The sequence below is a fragment of the Anopheles maculipalpis genome, chromosome 2RL, assembly GCF_943734695.1.
Source record: "Anopheles maculipalpis chromosome 2RL, idAnoMacuDA_375_x, whole genome shotgun sequence".
Classification (NCBI taxonomy): domain Eukaryota; kingdom Metazoa; phylum Arthropoda; class Insecta; order Diptera; family Culicidae; genus Anopheles; species Anopheles maculipalpis.
Window position 1 is genome coordinate 80,051,406 of NC_064871.1, and position 10,037 is coordinate 80,061,442.

Genomic DNA, 10,037 nt, shown 5'->3' on the forward strand with positions numbered 1-10,037 from the left:
AACCCCGCCAGCTGTCTCGTTTAAAGGGCTTCGTATTAACAGTTTCGCAGCAAAGATCTTGTATTGATGTCCCTGATCCTGATAAGTTCACTTTTGAATAAGAAGTGAGGTATCTCAATTTTTACTGACAATACTCTGTACAACAGTTCAATCTATCTGGCGGTGTTTGATGTATCCGCGGCATCACTGCATCGTAGTTTCAGTCAAACAGGCTTCCTCTGTACATGTGGACGATCAAAAAAGACTTTACGGGTTGTGTCGTGCGGTTGTGTTGTGTCATGAGATATTCTCATGACACAACAAGCCCACCAAAGCAGATCTAGAGATCTGGACCATCCATTTCTGGATTCGGCACCCGTTCTCCCGTGTGACCTAGTCGTTAAACCAACCAGAACGATATCACAAATTCTTCGGTTTCCTCAGATGGTCTCACATTACTGATTGGTAAACTGTAACTTTGCGCGTAACTTTACATCTATGTTGTTGTCGTTGCTGACTTTTGACCCCAGATAGGTTAAGCTTGTTATGACTTCAAAGAAGCAATCACTTGCCTGAAAATTACTTTTGTCAAAATCAGTGTTTGCTAGCAGGGCCGTTGGTGGTACCAGCATAGTTGTGGATTTTGCCTCATTTATATCCTCCATTTGCACGTTTTGTGCTGCTTCCTCGATGATTTGGTAAGCTTTTGCTCTACAGAAGAGAGCTTCACATCAAATAATATATAAATGAACACTTCAAGGCGGCCTACGATACCATAGATTGAAATGAATTATGGAACATAATGCAGCGGCACCACTTTCCTGGAAAGCTGGTCCGGCTGCTAAAGGCCACCATGAACGGGGTGCAGTGCAGAGTGAGAGTATCGAACATGCAGGCAAGGGAACGGACTCCTCCTGACACTGTCTCTGTCTCCTGTCTAATGCTCAATATAGCTTTGGAAGGTGTCATACGAATCGCAAGGCTAGACAACGTGGCACGATTCTCCGTGGCTCGGTTTTCTCTCGGTCTCTTCATTTTTTTGGCCTCGTGGATGACATTGGCATCGTGGGTAAGACGACAGCAAAGGAGTATGAGGCATATACCCGACTGAAACGTGAAGCCGAAGGAGACGAAATACCTGTTTATCAGAGGCTCTAATCGTGCTAGAGCCCGAGAAGGAAGCAACGGGTTAGTCGACGGCGACAACATTGAGGTAGTAGAGGAGTTCTGCTATCTTGGGACTGTCGTACCTTCGGATAACGATGTCAGCAGCGAAATCCGGAGACGCATTGTCCAGGGGAATCGTGCCTACTACGGCTTTCATCGCCTGCAGAGATCCAGAAGAATTCGAGACCGCACTAAATGTGAGATATATCGCACACTGATTCGCCCGGTGGTCCTATATGGACACGAGTCTATTGGCGTCGTTTAAGCTGGGCAAAGTTGATCCTACAGGCTATCTTTGTCGGTGTGTTTGAGTATGGAGTGTGGAGGAGATGGATGAACCACGAGCTTGCTGAGCTATACGGAGAACCGGACATCCTGACGGTGTCAAAGACCGACAGGATACGATGGCTGGGGCATGCTATGAGGATTTCGGACTCATGCTCCACCAAGAAGGTATTCGCCAGCGACCTCCAGTTCTGCACGAGGTGTCGGGGAGCACAGCGAGTTCGTTGGCTGTATCAGGCGAAGGGTGACCATTCGGAGATCGGGTCCCTACATGGATGGGAAGCTGCAGTCAGGGATCGAGCTTCCTGGAAATCTATTGTTGACTGGGCCATGTCACAACGACGTGCTTTTTAAAAGAGCAGGCCAACATGAGTGAGTGAGTGAGACATGTGAACATCTTTTACAATGATCCGGATTAACTTAACTGAGTTAGTCCCTCAAGATTCCGCTTCCGAGCCACGAATGGATCTCTGCACTGCCAAAACTAAGTTAGAACGGGTCCATCTCCCTAACACTTGATTGCATCAGAGGGCACTGAGAGTTTTACATCTTACAAAGGTAGCAAGCTTTGCGATTTGCATCATCTCTATCAAGAAAAAAGGAGGAGTAAAGCACTCTTCCCTTATAAAAGTCCTTACTATTGGCAGCACATGTAGACGCATGATCCTTGCGCGAAGCATAGAAACATGTACCTTTCTACTTCCCTTTATTAGAGCACTTAGGCAACACTCAATTAAATTTGATAGATTAAAGTAGCAATCAGAATCGACCCGAAATGATTACTTAAAGCACATCTTTGCCCTCCAACTACCATGCAAACCGTTCCCTGCTTCATTCAATCAATCCGTCCATGTATGTTGTCACTCTGGTGGATGATTAGAGTCTTGTTACGTTTCGAGATTAATCACATTACTGAGCACTGGTTGGGACAGAAAAATCAAGCTGCCAATTTTCGGAAAGTCACCATCACGTGACGCTTGTAATTCCATTTGCATCTTTACCACTCCTCGTTACAGTCCCTATTGTCCTATAAAAGGGACCACTAGCCAGCAAACTGCATCTGCACAAGCATAAATCAACATTAACCGCCATCAACACACGTACACATACACAACCAGCCACGGTTCGGTGGTTGTAAATCAAACATCGTTAAACCCTTTGCGCGTACTTACCACACCACCAAACCCTACGCCGCAAGGCCAAACCCCCGGGTTAGGGATTTTTATTTTCCAATTTCCCACTGCCGGGGCTCGGTAATCAATTTAAATTAATTTAATAGAAACTTTTTTCCTTCCTCCTTGCAAACCCACAACCCCAAAACGCCCGGGAAATCGGCCAACTTGTGCATCGACCCTCTAACACCGAGTTAGCCGAGATAGTCCTTACTGCTACTGCTGTCCTTACATACATATGGATGGTTTAATGATGGTTTGGAGGTGTACAAGCGGTAAGTAGAGAGAAAAAAATCATGCGGATATTGTTGCATTTTTTTTTTGCTTCAGTTCGTTCTCTCGTTTGCTCACCACACTTCAATCTCCCTTGGCCTCGGTAAGCAAAACGGTTCGCTAGCGTCACCCCCGTTTAATTAACTGCGGCCATGTGGCGTGTCGATCTAATTTGTATGCACCGTTCACCATCGCCGCCACCCTATTTCACCGTCGTGTGCAAACGCGGTGTTCCGGTCAAAATGGGGCGTCAACTGACAGTTGCAGTGTGCAGTTGACAGTTAAGGTTCGATCGGTTGTCGCCTTTACCGGTTGCCGCCGAGGACAAGCGGGACAAATCAAACGCACCGTGCCGAACGGTTGCTGATTAGTGAGCTGGATGGGGGAGAGGCATTGGAAAATGGAAGGGCCCGGTGGGATGCATACGGGGCCGGAAAAGTGGTGGCAGCTAAAAGGAACTAATCAAAACACCTTTAGCAATCAGTGCAGTGTGGTATTTTGTTGCGTTCCGGCCATGCGATGTATAATTTGTCTAACGAATTGAAGAATTTAGCAAATAGTTTTCATTGGTATGTATGTATTTGAATGAGAATTGTCTATTTCAGCATGAAAGCATACCAAGTAACGAGTGGCTACAGTAAAATGTTGAAATAATTTTTGTTTTTAGCGGATCAAACGCTTAAATAATATAATAAAAACAACTAGGTTAATTGCAAATTTATAGAACACATTAGAAAAAGAAAAAATGGACATATAAAAATATAATAAAACATAACAAATGAAGATAAGAACGAATAAGATCTTAAAATCATCAAAGATAAAATAAGAACCTTTTGTAAACATTAAACAAATAAAATGATTGAATTCAAATTGCATTAAAGCAGCAAGTATAACAATTTAAAACAATCAAGTATGTCCAAGATGAGTCAAAGAATAAGGAGGAAATGCCTGTTTAATGTTTGTATAATTTAGTCATCAGACACGGTGTTGACAATAAGGCATTTTACATTCAAAATAAATCATAATCAAATATAATAATTTGGTAAATTTAATTCAAGAATAATCATTACGAACAGGCCATGCTATCAAAGCAAAGAAAAACAAAAAAAGGAAAAAAACTGCTTAAAAATGAAAATAGAATAAAGTAAAACAAAGAAAATGTGATGAAATAGTCTCAAAGAAAATTAATTATTTTTTATTTACTTAAAAAACTTGAAGGAAGTTATAAAAAAATATTGAAAATAACATAGCAGCTAACAAGGAAACTTGTTTGCAAGAAAATAGGAATGAAAATTGAAAGACTCAAGTCTGTATAAGAATTCAACGGCATAAGAAAAAAAAAGCAGCACTCGTGTAATGCATTAGCAAATCCGTACTCACAATATTACTTTGTATTAGTCGTGTTTCGCCACAGGAACACGGAAGTGTAGAGTGATTTTAATTAAATTTCCCCCCCATCAACTCCGCCCCAGCTTTACCTGGCCACACACCGGATGCTCAGGTGTCGTTGATTCCCTACGGTGAACACGGTCCGGCACAATTGCTACAATTGATTCTCAATTTATTCGATTCCTAGCGCAAACATTCTCCTCTTCTGCTTTGATTTTCCGCATCAAGGCTGTGACAATGCCTGTAAAGGCGGCTTCATCGGCGCTTCGCTACACTCAAGTTAACGGCTGACAATCCTCAAAAAAAAAGGTGAGAAATGAAATAAAATTTCAATAGCAAAAATCACTCCGGATGCTAAAACAAACGGCCAGGCTATCGTATGGGTACGCCATACCGTTAAGCGGAACTGCCAGCATCATTCCCGCACGAAATGCTGGACATTCGACGAAACATGTTTTACATTCCGGTCCTGTTTTGCTTCATCCCCTTGGAAACAGGAACAAAACACACCGCGCGCGCATCCTGTTACATTGGTTATTGTAATTCAACGGTTGTGTTGAGTTTTTTTTTTTTTCAAATGTATTTCACTTTTCTTTTCATTTCCTTTCGTTCGCTTCTTATTTTGTATGATTTACATTTTTCCTTCCTAGTTTTTATGTTTTGTTTCTCTCGAAAAAAAAAAACACTTGAGTCCGAAAATCCCGGGGAACGGGGAAGGATTTCCTGAACTGAATCTCATTTTACATTCTCATTTCTCTTTTGTAGCTTCAAATAAAAATAAAAACCACCTTTTCCCCTACAAACCCGGCACGGACACACATTCTGGACTGTGATTTTACAGCAGCACGGGCCGGAAAACAACATCCCTCTCGTAAGGAGGCAGACGAAAACAGCGAATCATTGTCACCATGATCGCACAATTCACAGTGGCAAGCTGATGTCCCTAGCCCGTACCAACATCGATGACGATAATTGTAGTGGAGGATTGGGAGAAAAAACACCCGAATGCGAACAAAAGTACCTACAACAGAAACAAAATAAGAAACCTCTCACCGGGTCGATCCAGGACATCGACTGTCGTGGGGTTTTGCATGCTTTTACTGTGAAGTGTTTTTCGTTTCAATCCACCCCTCGAACTTGGGCTTTTTTTTCAGCAAACCATCCCTCTGCTAGCGATATAAATAGTCTTGGCAAGAGTTTTTTTTTTACCAATGTATCTCATTTATTTATTTATAATTAATAATGACGGTCCAGTGCCGTATTGTCAACACCGCTTGTGTTGAAAAAAAAACAAAATTACAATCATATTGATAAGGCATTTCCTCCCTATTATTTGCCTTATCCCGGGCATACTCGGTTGCACAGTGTATTTTTGATACCAATTTGCCCTTGATACCCCCAATGCCCGATATGCCCAATTTGATACCAACCAGCAAACCATCCCTCTGCTAGCGATATAAATAGTCTTGGCAAGAGTTTTTTTTTTACCAATGTATCTCAAATGCATTTAAAAGTTTGTGAAATGTCTCGCGAGTAGTGAAAAGTAAAAGAGTGGCAAAACAAAATCACAAAAAAGGTGTCAAACGAAAGTGCAACTGTGCGCGAGGTTAATTCGAGGGGCTGGGATTTTCTTGCAACTAAGGGTGCCGATAGCACACCCGTCATCGAAGGATTGAAAGTGATCGTAAATCTCGTGAATTGCTCCCATTGTGTTTCGCGGAAAGGGATTTGAAAATATGTCCCGCTGGGATAATACCAACGGACCGGAGCAAGTATCGCAGTTTGGCCGTGTGAGAGCAATGGATTTTTTGTGTGTTGAGCGGTTGGTTGTCGTTGAGGGAAAAACTTAACATTAAAATTGATAAATCCTAATGATATGCTGCACAACAACATAGGATAAGCCAATTTTAATGAGAAAATGCTGCTTAAACATGAAAATCTGGTGCGTTAGGGATGCGTGGCGTGTTTATGTACGATCGAGTGGACAACCAAAATTTCATTACTGTCAGGATTATCACAGCAAGAATGCTTGAAATAGGTGATTTTTTTTATTGAATAACATTACCATTATTATGAATATTACCATATGAAACGCATGAAGATATTTCTAGATAGAAATTTGCGTCAAATTTGAGAGAAAATAATCGTGGCACAACAAAAAGGCGTTTATATTTAATCCACTAGAAATTTTTTGAAGATGTCTAGTTTTTAGAGTCACCGTTTTATTTTAAATTAAGCTGGACAGCTCGCTTTACCAAACACTTACTTAAAATAATTTTTCTTCTTCTCCTTGGCCTGCTCAGGATTGAGCACGTCGTGTCGACATGACCAGGTCACCAACTAATTTTCCAGGAAACTCGATCAAAGGCTGCAGTCCTCCATCCACGGCTGCATCCGATCTCCGACAGATTAGACTCCACTTGATCCTGCCAACGAGCTCGTTGTGCTTCTTTACTCCTTGTGCCGAACGGGTCGCTGACGAGCACTTTCTTTGTGGGGCATGAGTCCGGCATCCTTATCACGTGCCCCAGCCAACATATCCTTCTGGCTTTGACTACCATCAGGATATTTGCAAATCCAAACAGCTAAGCTAGCTCGTGTTTCATTCTACTTCGCCATAGGCCCTGCTCGCACACCTACAAAGATAGTCTTTAGAATCCACCGTTCGAAAATAGCGAGTGCTTTGGCGTCCTCCGTCAGCATAGTCCAAGACTCGTACCCGTAGAGGACTACCGGACGTATCAAGGTGCGGTAAATCGTACATTTCGTGTCTTGTTGGAGTCTTCTGGATCGCAGGAGTTTGTGGAGTCCGTAGTAGGCACCATTCCACTGAACAAAGTGCCTTCGGATTTCGCTTCTTACATTGTTGTCCGAAGTTACAATCGTACCAAGGTAGCAGAACTCCTCTACCACGGTCAGAGCCTCCGGCAAGCAAGTATTTTGTCTCCGTCGCATTACTCCTCAATCCAATTTTATTGGCCTCGCTTTTCAATCGGGTGTACACATCACACTCCGCCGCAGATGTCCGTCCGATGATGTTGATGTCATCCGCGAAGCCAAAGGAATTCGAGAAATCGAATGAAAATCGTGCTCCAGGTATCAAATCCCGCGCTTCGCATGACACCCTCCACTGAAAATAATTTTCTCCATTGCTTGATCTCCATATGTTAAACGCATGGCATCGGACGACCCAAGCTCAGAAAATCCTTTTAGGCCGTCCACACGGACTAGGGTGGCGTGGTAAGCCCAGATTGAGGTGGGACGATGGCGTGGAATCGTCCGCCATCAAAGCCGGGACAACGGATTTTCGTACGACGACGCGGGACCGTGAGCGGTTCCGGACTCTACTGCGGCAGGCCAAGACCACGAAGCGGTTGTAGCGCATGATAAGTAAGTAAATAAGTGTTCTCCATATCTTTTTTTCATTTTTTCAAGTGTGCAGATCGAAAGTTGTTATTCAAAACGCGGGGCTTGATAGCGGCATCCTTAACAGAATTCTCTACCGACTTCTCCAATGTTTTGGCTTCGCGGATCGACATCATCGGCAAGATGACAAAGCAGGTGTGTGTGTGTGCAATCCCGTAATAGAGGTTTGTTGGGAAGCAGAGTATTAGTTGGCAGCGAATTGGCAGAGGAGTTCTGTTATATTGCGATAATCGTAACTTCGGATAACGACGTCAGCAGAGAAGTCCTGATATTTGGGTTCTGGAGACCGAGATCTGGGATCTCTGTCGAATTCATGTAAGCCTTATAACAGGACGGACTTTTTAGATGTTTGTTCACCACCGCACAGTCTCCACAAGCTTCAAGAACACAGATGACTTTTAGCTTCCAGGATCACAGATTTCAGAAATTCATTTAATTCTTTAAAACAAACATAAAATCTTTTAAATACTTCGTTAAAATATTTCCGTTTGACAAGCTCCCTCTCGATAGTAAATTAATTGAGCATCCAAAAATAGTTCAATACATTGATTAGTGAAATCACCTTCAAAGCAAAACCTAACCAAAACAACACCCACCACCCTTCGACATTCCTGCGCATATCGCACCAATCCCAGATGGAATGTTTCCCATGCACAAGGATACGGTACAAAACACCTTTTATCCGTCGGTCCGAGCCTATTCGCACCCGACCCGAAGGAAGTAACTTTCTTCCGTACGGTAATTCAATAGGCATTTCAACCTGCAACTAAATGAAGAAAGGACCCTTTTACTTCGGGGTGTACCTCGTGCCCAGGGGAAGGCCTCCAGTACCTTAATTAGTCTAATTACGGGATATTCCTTCGCATTTTATCCTTAATTTACGGCTACTGCTGATGCTGCTGATGTTCGCAAAACTTCATTCCTTTTGCCGGAAAAGCGTCCTTTCGGTGAATGCAACCGTTCGAGCTGCTCTGCCACGTTTTCTTTTCATCTTCTCCAACGATGGTGCAGTGTTGCGCGGCCAAGACTGTGTCTCAAGATCCTGTCATAGTGGTGTGAGACTCTCTTTCACTCTCATCTGGCTCGCTCGCATTAACAACAAGCTTTATGACGCACGGTTGCACGGGCCCGGAAAGACGAACGTAACATTGCTTTCCTTTAATTAAATTTTGTTTCAACATCTTGTGGCTTTCAATTCACTTTTGTATACCGGTGGTGTGATGCGGCATGGTGCGCCTGCCTTTTCCGGTATCGATTACCAAAGCCACCGCCGACGCCGATGTGCGACTGTGCTGTATGGGGGGGGATCGGTCCTCGGCCGAGCGAGGAACAAATGAGGTAAGTCCTGTGTAACGCAAAACCTAAACCGTAATCATCGTGCACTCAGATAACGAGCCATCTTTTAGAGCTGGCCAAGAGGGAAAAGCTGCCGTCCGGTAATGAAGCTATGATTACTTCAAATGAAGCAGCAATCTTACACGGGATCGCCTATTCGGTATCGGACGGTTAAAGATGCTTCCAGCTAAGGTTGAACACCGGGTCTATTGGTGGAGGGGCAGAGTAGCAGCTACACAGCTTTGCTGCAAGATTTTCTTATCCTCACAGCAGAGCTTTAAGTTTGAAGTAAGAAATGCCTAATCGTGCTGTAAAGCAATTCAAAACCAATATTCTCCTGCTGCATTTAAGGACATGGAAACAACCAATTTTCGTTGCTCTTGATGAAACTTTAACATGACTATTGAACATGGCAATGTTTTTTTTTGTCACTGATTGCAAACAAATCAATAATTTTTAATTAACAGTTACTCGTTGTTCTTGAGAGCATATTTATTGCCACTGCACAATTCATTCATCATTAACGATCTGACCAGGCTGACACTGGATCCTGGAACAATGATACGCAGTGGGTTAATAAAATTTGAAAACAAATCGATTGCAATCCCAATTAATTATTCATAACGAATTGTCATTAACAAAAGCGTATGAGAACAACAGATGGAGCCACTATTGAAATAAAAAAAAAACCTTTTTTATTATTTACATCTAACAAAACATTTGCTTAAATTTTTATTCTGTGTATCCAATGCATCGATCTGAAATTTTGTAAAACATAATTATTTGAGGTTTTATTTTTATTTTCACTGACGACGTTATTTATCGTTTCTTGAATGGATTATTGGCAGTGATGGGCTGGTGACTAAACTGTTGAAGATAAGAGCTGATAGGCTTGCCCCTATCATAATACATCCTCGGATTTTAAGGATTTGAGTGCAGGAAAAACTGCCGTTTACTAGTTTAACCGGGGTGTCATCTTCTTCTTGGGTTAATGGTTTACTAGGTTGCGTC